The sequence below is a fragment of the Alexandromys fortis genome, unplaced genomic scaffold, assembly GCF_014885135.2.
Source record: "Alexandromys fortis isolate MF-2015 unplaced genomic scaffold, M_Fortis_MF-2015_v1.1 scaffold_122, whole genome shotgun sequence".
Taxonomy (NCBI): Eukaryota; Metazoa; Chordata; class Mammalia; order Rodentia; family Cricetidae; genus Alexandromys; species Alexandromys fortis.
The window spans coordinates 401,361-411,511 of NW_026068004.1; the positions used below are offsets into that span (position 1 = coordinate 401,361).

Sequence of the window (10,151 nt, forward strand, 5' to 3'; positions counted from 1 at the left end):
CAATTCTTTTTTTTTTTTTTTTTTTTTTGCTTTTTCAAGACAGGGTTTCTCTGTGGTTTTGGAGCCTGTCCTGGAACTAGCTCTTGTAGACCAGGCTGGTCTCGAACTCACAGAGATCCGCCTGCCTCTGCCTCCCAAGTGCTGGGATTAAAGGCGAAGATTTAAAATTCTTATCCTACAAGTTTTTTGTTTGTATGGCCTGCTCTTGGGTGGGAGTCGTAAAGTTTCAGCTTGAGGTTCTTTCCTGCTGCTAGGTGTTGCTTCAGGCTAGATTGCTGAGACTCAGGCCTCTCACTAAATTTATCAAGGGCCAGAGTTATACTCTAAACAAGTGATAATGGTTAAAAATAAAAAACATTTCCTCATCCTAGATGTAAAAGAGGTACCTTTGGGTTATTTTTAGATTCTGGCTATGATAAAGTAGTTCTGCTGTGGGCATGGCAGAGCATGTGTCCTTATGGTATGGTTAAACAACTTTGTATTTAGGCCCAAAAGGGGTACTGCTAAGTTTTGAGGTAGATATTTGCCTAATTTTACATAATGGAGGTCCCTCAATGCTGGGGAGACTCTCACTCAGGTCTTGGGAGGGCGCGGGCCCCCCTCACGGCTCGCCAAAGACTTTGCTTGCTGAGGTCGCACGTGGCCTTGGTTGGTGGGGGAGGAGTTCGACCCCGAGTGACCTGGAAAAAGAATTTTAGGACAAGAGACCACAGCCCAGAGGTCCAGGAGGGTCATAAAAATTTCAAAAACCCAGTGATGGTCACAGGGGCGCGTCTCCCTGCCTCTCAGGACCACTCCCAGGGTCATAATCAGCTAGTTCCTAAAACAGTACTGTGATAATTGCAGCTGGAAAACTAGTTTTTCAAGATTGCAGTCTGGCGCAGGGTCGCTAAACAGGCTAACCCTAGATTTTTGATTTTTCTCTTCCTGCTGGGAGAGTCTGGATTTATCAAGGTTTTTCAATACTGTAAGTGATCCAGGGTGACTGTGCCGGTATGCACTTCCAACACCAGTCACCGCTCCCAGCGCCGCCGCTGCCGCCACGGGCTGCAGCTCACTTCCAGCGAGTTTTTTCCCTACCCACGTTTTCTTAAGCATAGGTTTTTAATAATTTTTAATCTTGGTCATTTTTACAAGGATAAGGTAAAATCTCAGAGTTTTGATTTACATTTCTCTGACAGTTAAAGGATGTTATATTCAAACATTTTAGGTGTCTCTCGGTCATTTTTGAGTTCGTTTGTTGAGACTTTTTCAGTTTAGGTCTATAACAAATATTTTTATTGGATTAAATTTTTAATAACTAATTTCTTGAGTTATTCATATATTTTTGAAAGCGATTTATGATAAGTAAAGATCTTTTCCCACTCTATAGTCTTGTTATACAAAAGGTTCTCAATTCAGGAGATCTAGTTTATGGTTTCTCACAATGTTTGTGCCACTGAGGCTGTGTTTATGATGTGGCAAGGTGTGCTTCAAAAATTTTTTCTCTGTGAGGTTCAACATAAATTTTTATATGCTAAGACCTTTGGCTCATTTGAGCTTAAATTTTGTACATGGAGATGGATATAGATCTATTTTCATTTTTCTACATGTTGGTGTCTAATGAGGCCAGCATTATTAGTTAAAAAAAGCTTCATTTTTCCATTTTTCTATCTGCAAGGCAGACTTACAGCTTAATAGGAGGATAACTTACAAACTTTTGGTTGGATGTCCAATGGTTAAAGCCCTAGTTATGGGAGACCTTGAGCTGCTAGGTAAAATTCTTACAAAAAACAGTTTCCAATAGAGAGCCTTAAACAGGCTGCCTAACAGGTACGCAAACAGGTAAAGTATACAATAATAAACAAATACAATATATTAATTATAATTCAGCTATGGCAAATGTATATTAAATATAAAACTTATTCTATAACAGTTTTATAAAAAAAATGCTGTTTATGGCTAAACCTTCCCAGTTTTGCCAGTTAAGATATTAGACTCTTAATTTAGAACAGTAGCCTGTCTGATGTAAAAGGACAGGATAACATCTGAAAAAATGGTTTAATAGAATATTGACTATGATCAATGTTTCTTATACTAAACAATAGATTCATTGATAATTTTAAGATTGATTCCTGGACAATTGTATTTGCTCAATTCAAAGGCAAGAACAATAATCTTTTCCCAGATCATTGCTACAATTCACACAACTGTATTTTGCTAATGTTATAGCAAAAAATCCCTTAAACGATTTTATGCAAAAATTTTACAGATGGCTCTTCCAATGGAGGAACTGCATATATGGCTAATAATAAAAAAAATTATGGAGCATAACAAGGCTCCTTCAAAGCAGCTTATGAAAGTTGCAAACAGATCCTGATGCAAACAGATCTGGCGTGATAACACCAAGCTGACCTTTGCTAAGGCAAGGTGGAAAAGCCCTTACAATACATTACGAAAAAACCCAACCTACCTATATATATTTGGGGTCGAGGATATGTTTATGTTTTTTTTCACAGAAAGAAAATAAAAGCTGGACCTGAGTCATGGCTGCAGACATCCCACAGAGGACTTCCAGAGGCGATTGCAAAGAGGTCCTTGGTGGTCCAGCCTTCCCTGCCCGCAAGGAAAAGAGTGCCTGATAATAGAACCTGCTACTCCACTCTGCAGGGTGTCATCCTGCCTCCAGAGTCCAGGGAGACCAGGCTGAGATAAGTGCCAGGATGTGCTTCAGATAGCTGAATCCAGCTCACCTCACTCAGGAATCCCACCTGCCCTGAAGCACAAATGCTGAACTGCCTCTACAGTTTGAACTCTGGTTTGCTTTGAAGCTAAGATACAGACTAAACATCAGACTGTTTTAATCCTTGGGACACAAAACTCATTTTAATTAAAATATTAACACCTCTTCACTTAAGAAGGGGGAAGATTGGGGTTCCTGTCACTGTTGCTCAGAGACTGGAACTGGTGGTATTTGATGACAACAATGTATGTCATTGTACTCTTACTGCAATTGATCTAATGATATTTGTAACTGCTTTTATAGATGTCGGGAAAGGTTTGATACATGCTCTAAAGTGTTTGGGTTTAATGCATATGTTAAAAAATTTTAGATTTAGACCCCCTTTACACTGCACTAATTTTTGGCAGACAGCACTCATAATTTTTATGTGGAGTAGGCATTTAGGAAGGAGGATACCTTAGGCCAGACTAAAAGGTGAATACTGGGTTTGGAAAAGGCCCTTTCTTCTTGTCTGGAAGATGGAGTTATTGGTGCCCAAAATTATATCATTATATCTTTTGTTTGAGGAGCTCCTCACAGTTTTTCATTAATGATAGACTCAGGGGCCCAATGACGGGAGTTAGTGTGGATCCTCACCTGAATAGCACACCATACAGAGGCTGTAAAGGCCGGCTCAACATGGCATGGTGCCAGGTACGAGGAACGCTCTCCACATGGCCTAAGACAGGGTGCCCTGTGGTCTGCTTACCTTAATCTTGCTAGATACCTTTTATTTGAGAAGCTCCAAGGAACTAATGCTAATCATAAGGCACCCCTCTGTTCCCAGGAGAGGTAAATTGCTTCACCATTCGAGAGGAGGGTCTCTACTTGTCCCAGTTCTTTCTCTTTTAAATCTGACACCGGGGTTGACTCTGACTTGGTGCCCTCCACTTAATAACTGCTTGCCTTTATATAAGAGAGGGGGAATATGTCAGGAGCCATTTCCCCCCAATCATTACAGGAACCATCATCTTGGGGAGTCTGCAGAGAACCTCACACCCATAATTATGTTCTATTGAGAAAACCTGCCCCTCACCCAATTAACTTATCTGTTAGCAGAACCTGCCTCACATTCCAGCTATCCAGGGAACCAGGTGTGGCAACTTGTGACTTCTGGCCTACCCATCCGAATGTAACCTGGCCTACATGACCTGGAACACCCAGCAAGAATCCAGTTGCCCTGCCCCCCATTCCTTACCATATATAAACTGTAACCCGTCCCTAATAAAACGGAGGCTTTGACAAATCTGCTTGGCCTCCTTCTTCTGTCTTAGCTCATTCCCTTCCAGGTAGCGCCCCTCCGTGACCCTGGAATAACTGATTGCAGGGTGGGTTACAAACCCTAGACTGAGTGACCCACCCAACGTAATCGACAGTCCTGGAACTAGCTCTTTTAGACCAGGCTGGCCTTGAACTCACAGAGATCCGCCTGCCTCTGCCTCATTTGGTGATTCTTGAGCTCCAGGTTGGACCTCTCTGATTCTGTCTGCCCAGGGAGAGTCCTATGGTCTATGGTTGTCAGGAGAGCCAGGCTTTTACCAGTGGATAGGATGGTCCAGGAGCGGTAGCTAAAGCTGTCTGGCTGTCCCACACAAATCAGCAAAAGCTAGAATGAGTTTTCCTACACTTCATGAGTGAAGATGTAACATTTTGTCCTGAAAACCCATAAGCTGAACCACCTCTATCTTCTGCTACACTGTTACCCTTTTTCTCTTCCCAGAACTCCTGGCCCATTCCCATCTCTCCCAGGTCCTTCAGAAACTATATTCTAAGCTCCATTCAATCCTTTCTTGGCATTAGTATCCTTTTCCAGGCCCATTATATTCCAAACAGCATTGGAATATATTTCTCTCTGAAGGCTGTTATATAGCTGCTGCTTCTGAATTGAAGCATTCCCTCCTGAAGGGAGGGACTCTCATAAGACTCAGGAAATTCCTGAAACTTACAAGCTCAACAAAATCTGGCTTTGTCTTTATAAAAGGGGAAAAATGTTTGACAGAGACAGAGGAAGCTTTCAGCGAAACTTCCTGTAAATTATAGCAGTGTTAGGGCTACGGTTTTCAGAGGCAGTGAGACCTACACTAGAGCAGGCTTTCTTGTGACACAGGTGCCTTTGATTTATTTAATTCTTTTTTTCTTAATTTTATGTGCACTGGTGTGAAGGTGTAAGATCCCTTGGAGCTGGTATAGCTGTGAGCTGCCGTGTGGGTGTTGAGAATTGAACCTGGGTCTTCGGGAAGAATAGTCAGTGCTCTTAACTACTGAGTCATCTCTCCAGTCCCCATAAATGCCTTTGAATCAACCGTGCTCCTGGAAGTAACCCCTCACTTATGCTGCTTTAAATAATCCCATGAATACATACATGGGTTCACTAAACTAGACTTGGGTGAGGTTGGTTCTTGATGCCCTGTGCAGGGTGAGAGAATGTTCGCTCCTGCCTCCACCGGCAAAGGATCACACACAAACAACCCCAGCTTCGTATAGAATAACTTCGTAGAGATCTATTTTTCTTTCTGCTACACGAGTCGCAATCACCAGATGGGTCTGAATATTAAGTGTGATAATTGAGATACTTACAACAATACAGAAAATCCTTACAGGTTACAGATGGAGATTTTGTGCTGTCAGTGCAGGGAGTTCTGGAGACACTTTGATCACGTGTCTGGATATGTACGTACATGGTGGTACAGTTGTAATGCCTGTGATAAACATGGGGTACACCCTAATTCCCAGCAGAAGAGGGAAAAGTGAAGTAATCTTCAGAATATGTAGGTAATACACTTGATACTGACCTAGAAAAATATTCACACATCGCTAACCGAAAAAAATTGCAAATAGATTATGTGTATATGTATATCCTCCATTCACACATAAACAGCATATGCAATCTGCCTTCCTTCCTTCCTTCCTTCCTTCCTTCCTTCCTTCCTTCCTTCCTTCCTTCCTTTTTCTCTCTCCCTCTCTCTCCCCTTCCTTCATTCTTCCTTCCTTTCTCCCTCCTTCCCTTTCTCCCTCCCTTCCTTCCTCTCTCTCCCTTTCTCCCTTCCTCTCCTCTTCCTTCCTTTCCTTCCCTTCCCTTCCCTTCCCTTCCCTTCCCTTCCCTTCCCTTCCCTTCCCTTCCCTTCCCTTCCCTTTCCTTTTGTGAGACAGGGTCTCTCTTTGTAGCCCTGGCTGTCTTGGAACTCCCTATGTAGGCCAAAGTGGCCTCAAACTCAGAGATCCACCTGCCTCTGCTTCCTGAGTGCTGAGATCAAAGGTGTGTGCTACCAGGCCCAGCTCATATATACTTTTTTTTTTCAGGTTAGGTTCTCACTGTAGCTCAGCCTGCATTTAAGTTCAAGTTCTTTCCTTTTCATTTTTCTTTTTATATTTGGAGACACTTTGTTTCTTTGTCATGGCTATCCTGGAACTTGCTCTGTAGACCAAGCTGGGCTTAAACTCACAGAGATCCTCCTGTCTCTGCCTCCCGAGTGCTGGGATTAAAAGTGTGCACCACTACGGTCCAACTAATTTCAAGATTTTCTACCTTAGCCTTCTGAGTACTGGGATTGCAGGTTTGTGCCACTATGTCCGGTGAGACATATAAAAAGAAAAAAAAGAAAAAAGCTTTAAAGTCTATATATGTGTGTGTGTCTGTATGTCTGTGTGTGCGTGTGCGTGTGTCTGTGTCTCTATGTATGTTTGTGTGTGCATGTCTGTGTATGTGTCTGTGTCTTTGTGTCTGTATGTGCTTGTCTATGTATGTGTGTGTCTGTATGTGCTTGTCTGTGTATGTGTGTGTGCCTGTGTCTGTGTGTGCATGTGTGTCTCTGTGTGTGTGTGTGCATGTGTCTGTGTATGATATAGAAAAATCTCCGGAAGGTCAAACTTTCAACTGTTAGTGGTAGCAGTCTTAGGGATACATGTCTAAGGAGAGAAGGGTCATATTCCCTATATTTCTAGGCTTGCATTTTTTTGCCATGAACATGTTTGGTTATCTAAATTTTTACATCTATGACTTCTACAAAGAACATTTAGCACACAGTGCCAAGGACAAATGGCAGGATGCGAAGTGCTTACACACGGAGGTCACGACTTGGTGGAAGCAGGAAGCCAGTGAGAGTCACACCCTCACTGATGAGAGCAGAAGCTGCAGAGGGTGCCCAGGGAGAACGCTCTCACCTCTTCCAGAAGGCTGGGGCATCTCGAATTCCTCCTGGTGCCTCCTTCATTCCAGCCTAGCCCGTGTTCCCATCATTTAGAAGTGGCAGTGGGTATCAACTATTCAATTATTTTCAAATAGTTGAGCCAGGATCTGGATTGAATAAATCACATTGATGCCAATTTCCAGGGAAGTCCTTTCATATTTTATGATTCACTCCCCACCTTTCCCCCTGCCTGCCTTGTGCTCCTGTTAATGAACCAGGAGACTGCGCAGGCTGCTCGGACGTCCCCACCGCTAAACCCCACGTGGAGATGCCGCTGCAGAAAGCACCGTAGTTCTGGGTTTTTTTCCTTTCCCTCCTCGCCATCCTGGGGAAATTGATATGCAGGCAGGAGTATGCTTTGTTTAAAGCTCAGGCCTGGCTTCTGAACGAATACATTATCCAAATCGGCGCACGCGGTTGAAATTCTGCAAAACTCAGTCCTGCCACTCGTGGCTTGCCAATGAGATGTCCAGCCAGGTCTCAGGCAGCGTGAATGTCCTGGAAGAGAGAGAGGAGCGGTGCAAACACCCAGGAGGCCCACTGCGGGAGTCAATCATTTATCCGGCTGAGGATGGAAGGTTGGCCCCGCCAGGTACCTCTACTAGTGCCTGACCACACTGATGGGCCGCCAGCGCCCAGTCGGGGGACAGTCTCTGCTTCTGTTCCTTTAAACTTAAGATTTGTTTGAAGAACAGATTGAACGGGAACGGGAAAACAGAGCCCCCAATGCCCTGCCCCGTTTTTTTCTTTTTGTGAACTGATTGTTCAAGAATTAGGTCTGTTTTTGAATGCGGGGCTGTGGAAGCTCAAGAGATCAAGCAAGGCTTAAAGGTTTGGCTTCCTACGCTTCAGGTACCTGGAATCTTGTCCGTCAGGAGGACATCCAGGGAACCACTCGTTGGTGACAATTTGGGAGTCACTGAGGTTTGTCCCACTTGCTCTTTAAATGTTAGAGTTTTAATGATTTAGGAACCAGAAGAATAACTAAGGAGCCCAGCAGTCATTATCTCAAATAATGAGACTTTTTAATGCAAAATCAATGTTTGTTATAATGAAAATAGATTCCTGGGCTCCTGCAGGGCCAAATGTACAAATCTTTTTCTGCTGTTAAATAAAATGTGACGGCTCATTTTCAGGACGGTGGCGAGCACTTTTATTCGAGAGTAAAAATAAAATGTCAGAACTTATTTACTTTTATTAAGTGCCTATTCTCAATCAGACGCTCTGATCAATATCTAATTGGAGGTGAAGAAACGGAAAATGATTTTCATGCCAACTTCAGAGAAAGGAAGGAAGGGAGGAAGGACGGGGGAAGGAAAAGAACGCAGAGGAAGCCACTTCGTGTATTTTAGTTACAATAATATAGCAAGTATCTATCAGGTGGGGGCTTCATGCCCAGGCAGAGTGCTGGATCCGAGTCATGTCTCAACACAGCAATTCAATGCTGGGTGACCCTTGTGAGGTCAGCCCATCAGTGGACTCTTTATACTTGACAAGGCTGAGGCTTCTAGAAGGTAATTGTCAGAGTTCCTGGTGAGACAACACCCCGTCCCAGCTCTTAACCTACCTGTTCATTCCCATCCAATCTGACATTTTTATTTTATTTTTTAAAAATATTTACTTATTTATTTACACAACTACCGCGGAGTTCATATGGAAGTCACATGTCAACTGTGGCTGTCAGCTCTCTCTTTCCATCTTGGGGAATGACTTGGTGGCGGGTTCCTTCCTCCACCAGGTCATCTTACAGACTTTTTGTTCGTTTTGTTTTGTTTTATGTGTTTGGCCTCTTGAAGTAAGGTCTTGCCCTTATTCTAAGCTGACTTCAAACTTGGGGTCCTTCTGCCCCAGCACCTCAAATCCAGAGATTATGTGCCCAGACTTTATGCTTTCTTTGAATTAATTGTGTGACCTTGCACTTTGTTGAGCAGGGCATCTCTATCTGAGGCACGGTGCCCTCCAGGTTAGCTACCCTGAGGCTTTCTGGATGATTCTCTATATCTCCACCTCCCATCTTCTGTCTTCACTTCCTCCCCACAGGAGTGCTGGGATTGCAGCTCTTTGGCCTTTTACCTGTGTTCTGGGGATGTGACTCAGGTCACCAGGCTCCTTTATCTACTGAGCCATCTCCCTGGTCCTGTTTTATGTTTTAGTAAGTCATGAGGCAAGCTTTACCAATAGCAAACGTTTTACTCTTTTTTGTTTTTTTTTTTTTTTTTTTTTTGGTCTGTTTTACTGAGACAGGGCTTGGGCAGCCCAGGCTTGTCTCAAATGTGTTTGGGTCCAGGATGACCTTGAGCTCCTGACCCTCTGGTCTCTAACTCCCAAGTGCTGACATTACAGCTGTGTGCAACCGCGCCTGGCTTAAGTGTTTTACTCTTATTATTAGCTCAAAACCATAAACTTTAACTAGTTTTAGAGGGTAAAGACCTTCTTCAAATACTTTATGTACTTCTTGGTCATGGCAAACAATGCTCATACAAACACACCCAACTTGCAATGGCTTGACATTTTTTTAACTTCACAGTGCCACAAGATGTCAGGAGCCATTTCCCCCCAATCATTACAGGAACCATCACCCTGGGGAGTCTGCAGGGAACCTCACACCCATAGTTATGTTCTACTGACAAAACCTGCCCCTCACCCAATTAACTGCTAATCTTAGTGGAACCCGCCTCACATTCCAGCTATCCAGGGAATCAGGTGTGGCCACTTGTGACTTCTGGCCTGTCTGTCTGAATGTAACCGAGCTACGTGACCGGAACCACGCGGCCTGCGAGATCCCGTACCCTGCCCCTCATCCCTTACCATATATAAACTGTAACCCGTCCCTAATAAACGGAGGCCTTGACAAAGTTGCTTGGCCTCGTTCTTCTGTCTTAGCTCACTCCCTTCCAGGTAGCGCCCCTCCGAGACCCTGGAGTAACTGGATTGCGGGGTGGGTTACAACCCCTAGACTGAGTAGCCCACCCCAACGCAATCCACAACAAGAGTAGTGCCTGTTCCATGTAAACCATACTTTAGATTTTGCATCCATATCTTTTCCTGGGCTGATGGCACCTAGTTACTTATTCTGTCATGATGTGAGGTGCTTCAACTCCTGGTTGCCCCTGGGATGATGGGATAATGGCTCCCACTCTTTAGTGTGCGTATTCTATGCCGCTCAGTAGGTTCTGTTGACTGTGCGGATGATTTGTGTCCTA

The 10,151-nt window shown here is 43.8% G+C and overlaps 1 long non-coding RNA gene across 1 annotated transcript; it reads left to right on the forward strand.

Annotated features, from left to right (window-relative positions):
- The first annotated feature begins 53 nt into the window (after window positions 1–53).
- On the forward strand, window positions 54–9,803 carry LOC126513047 (uncharacterized). Its single transcript, XR_007595241.1, has 2 exons — window positions 54–3,855; window positions 9,652–9,803. It is a non-coding gene; the product is annotated as an uncharacterized lncRNA (long non-coding RNA).
- Window positions 9,804–10,151: the final 348 nt, after the last annotated feature.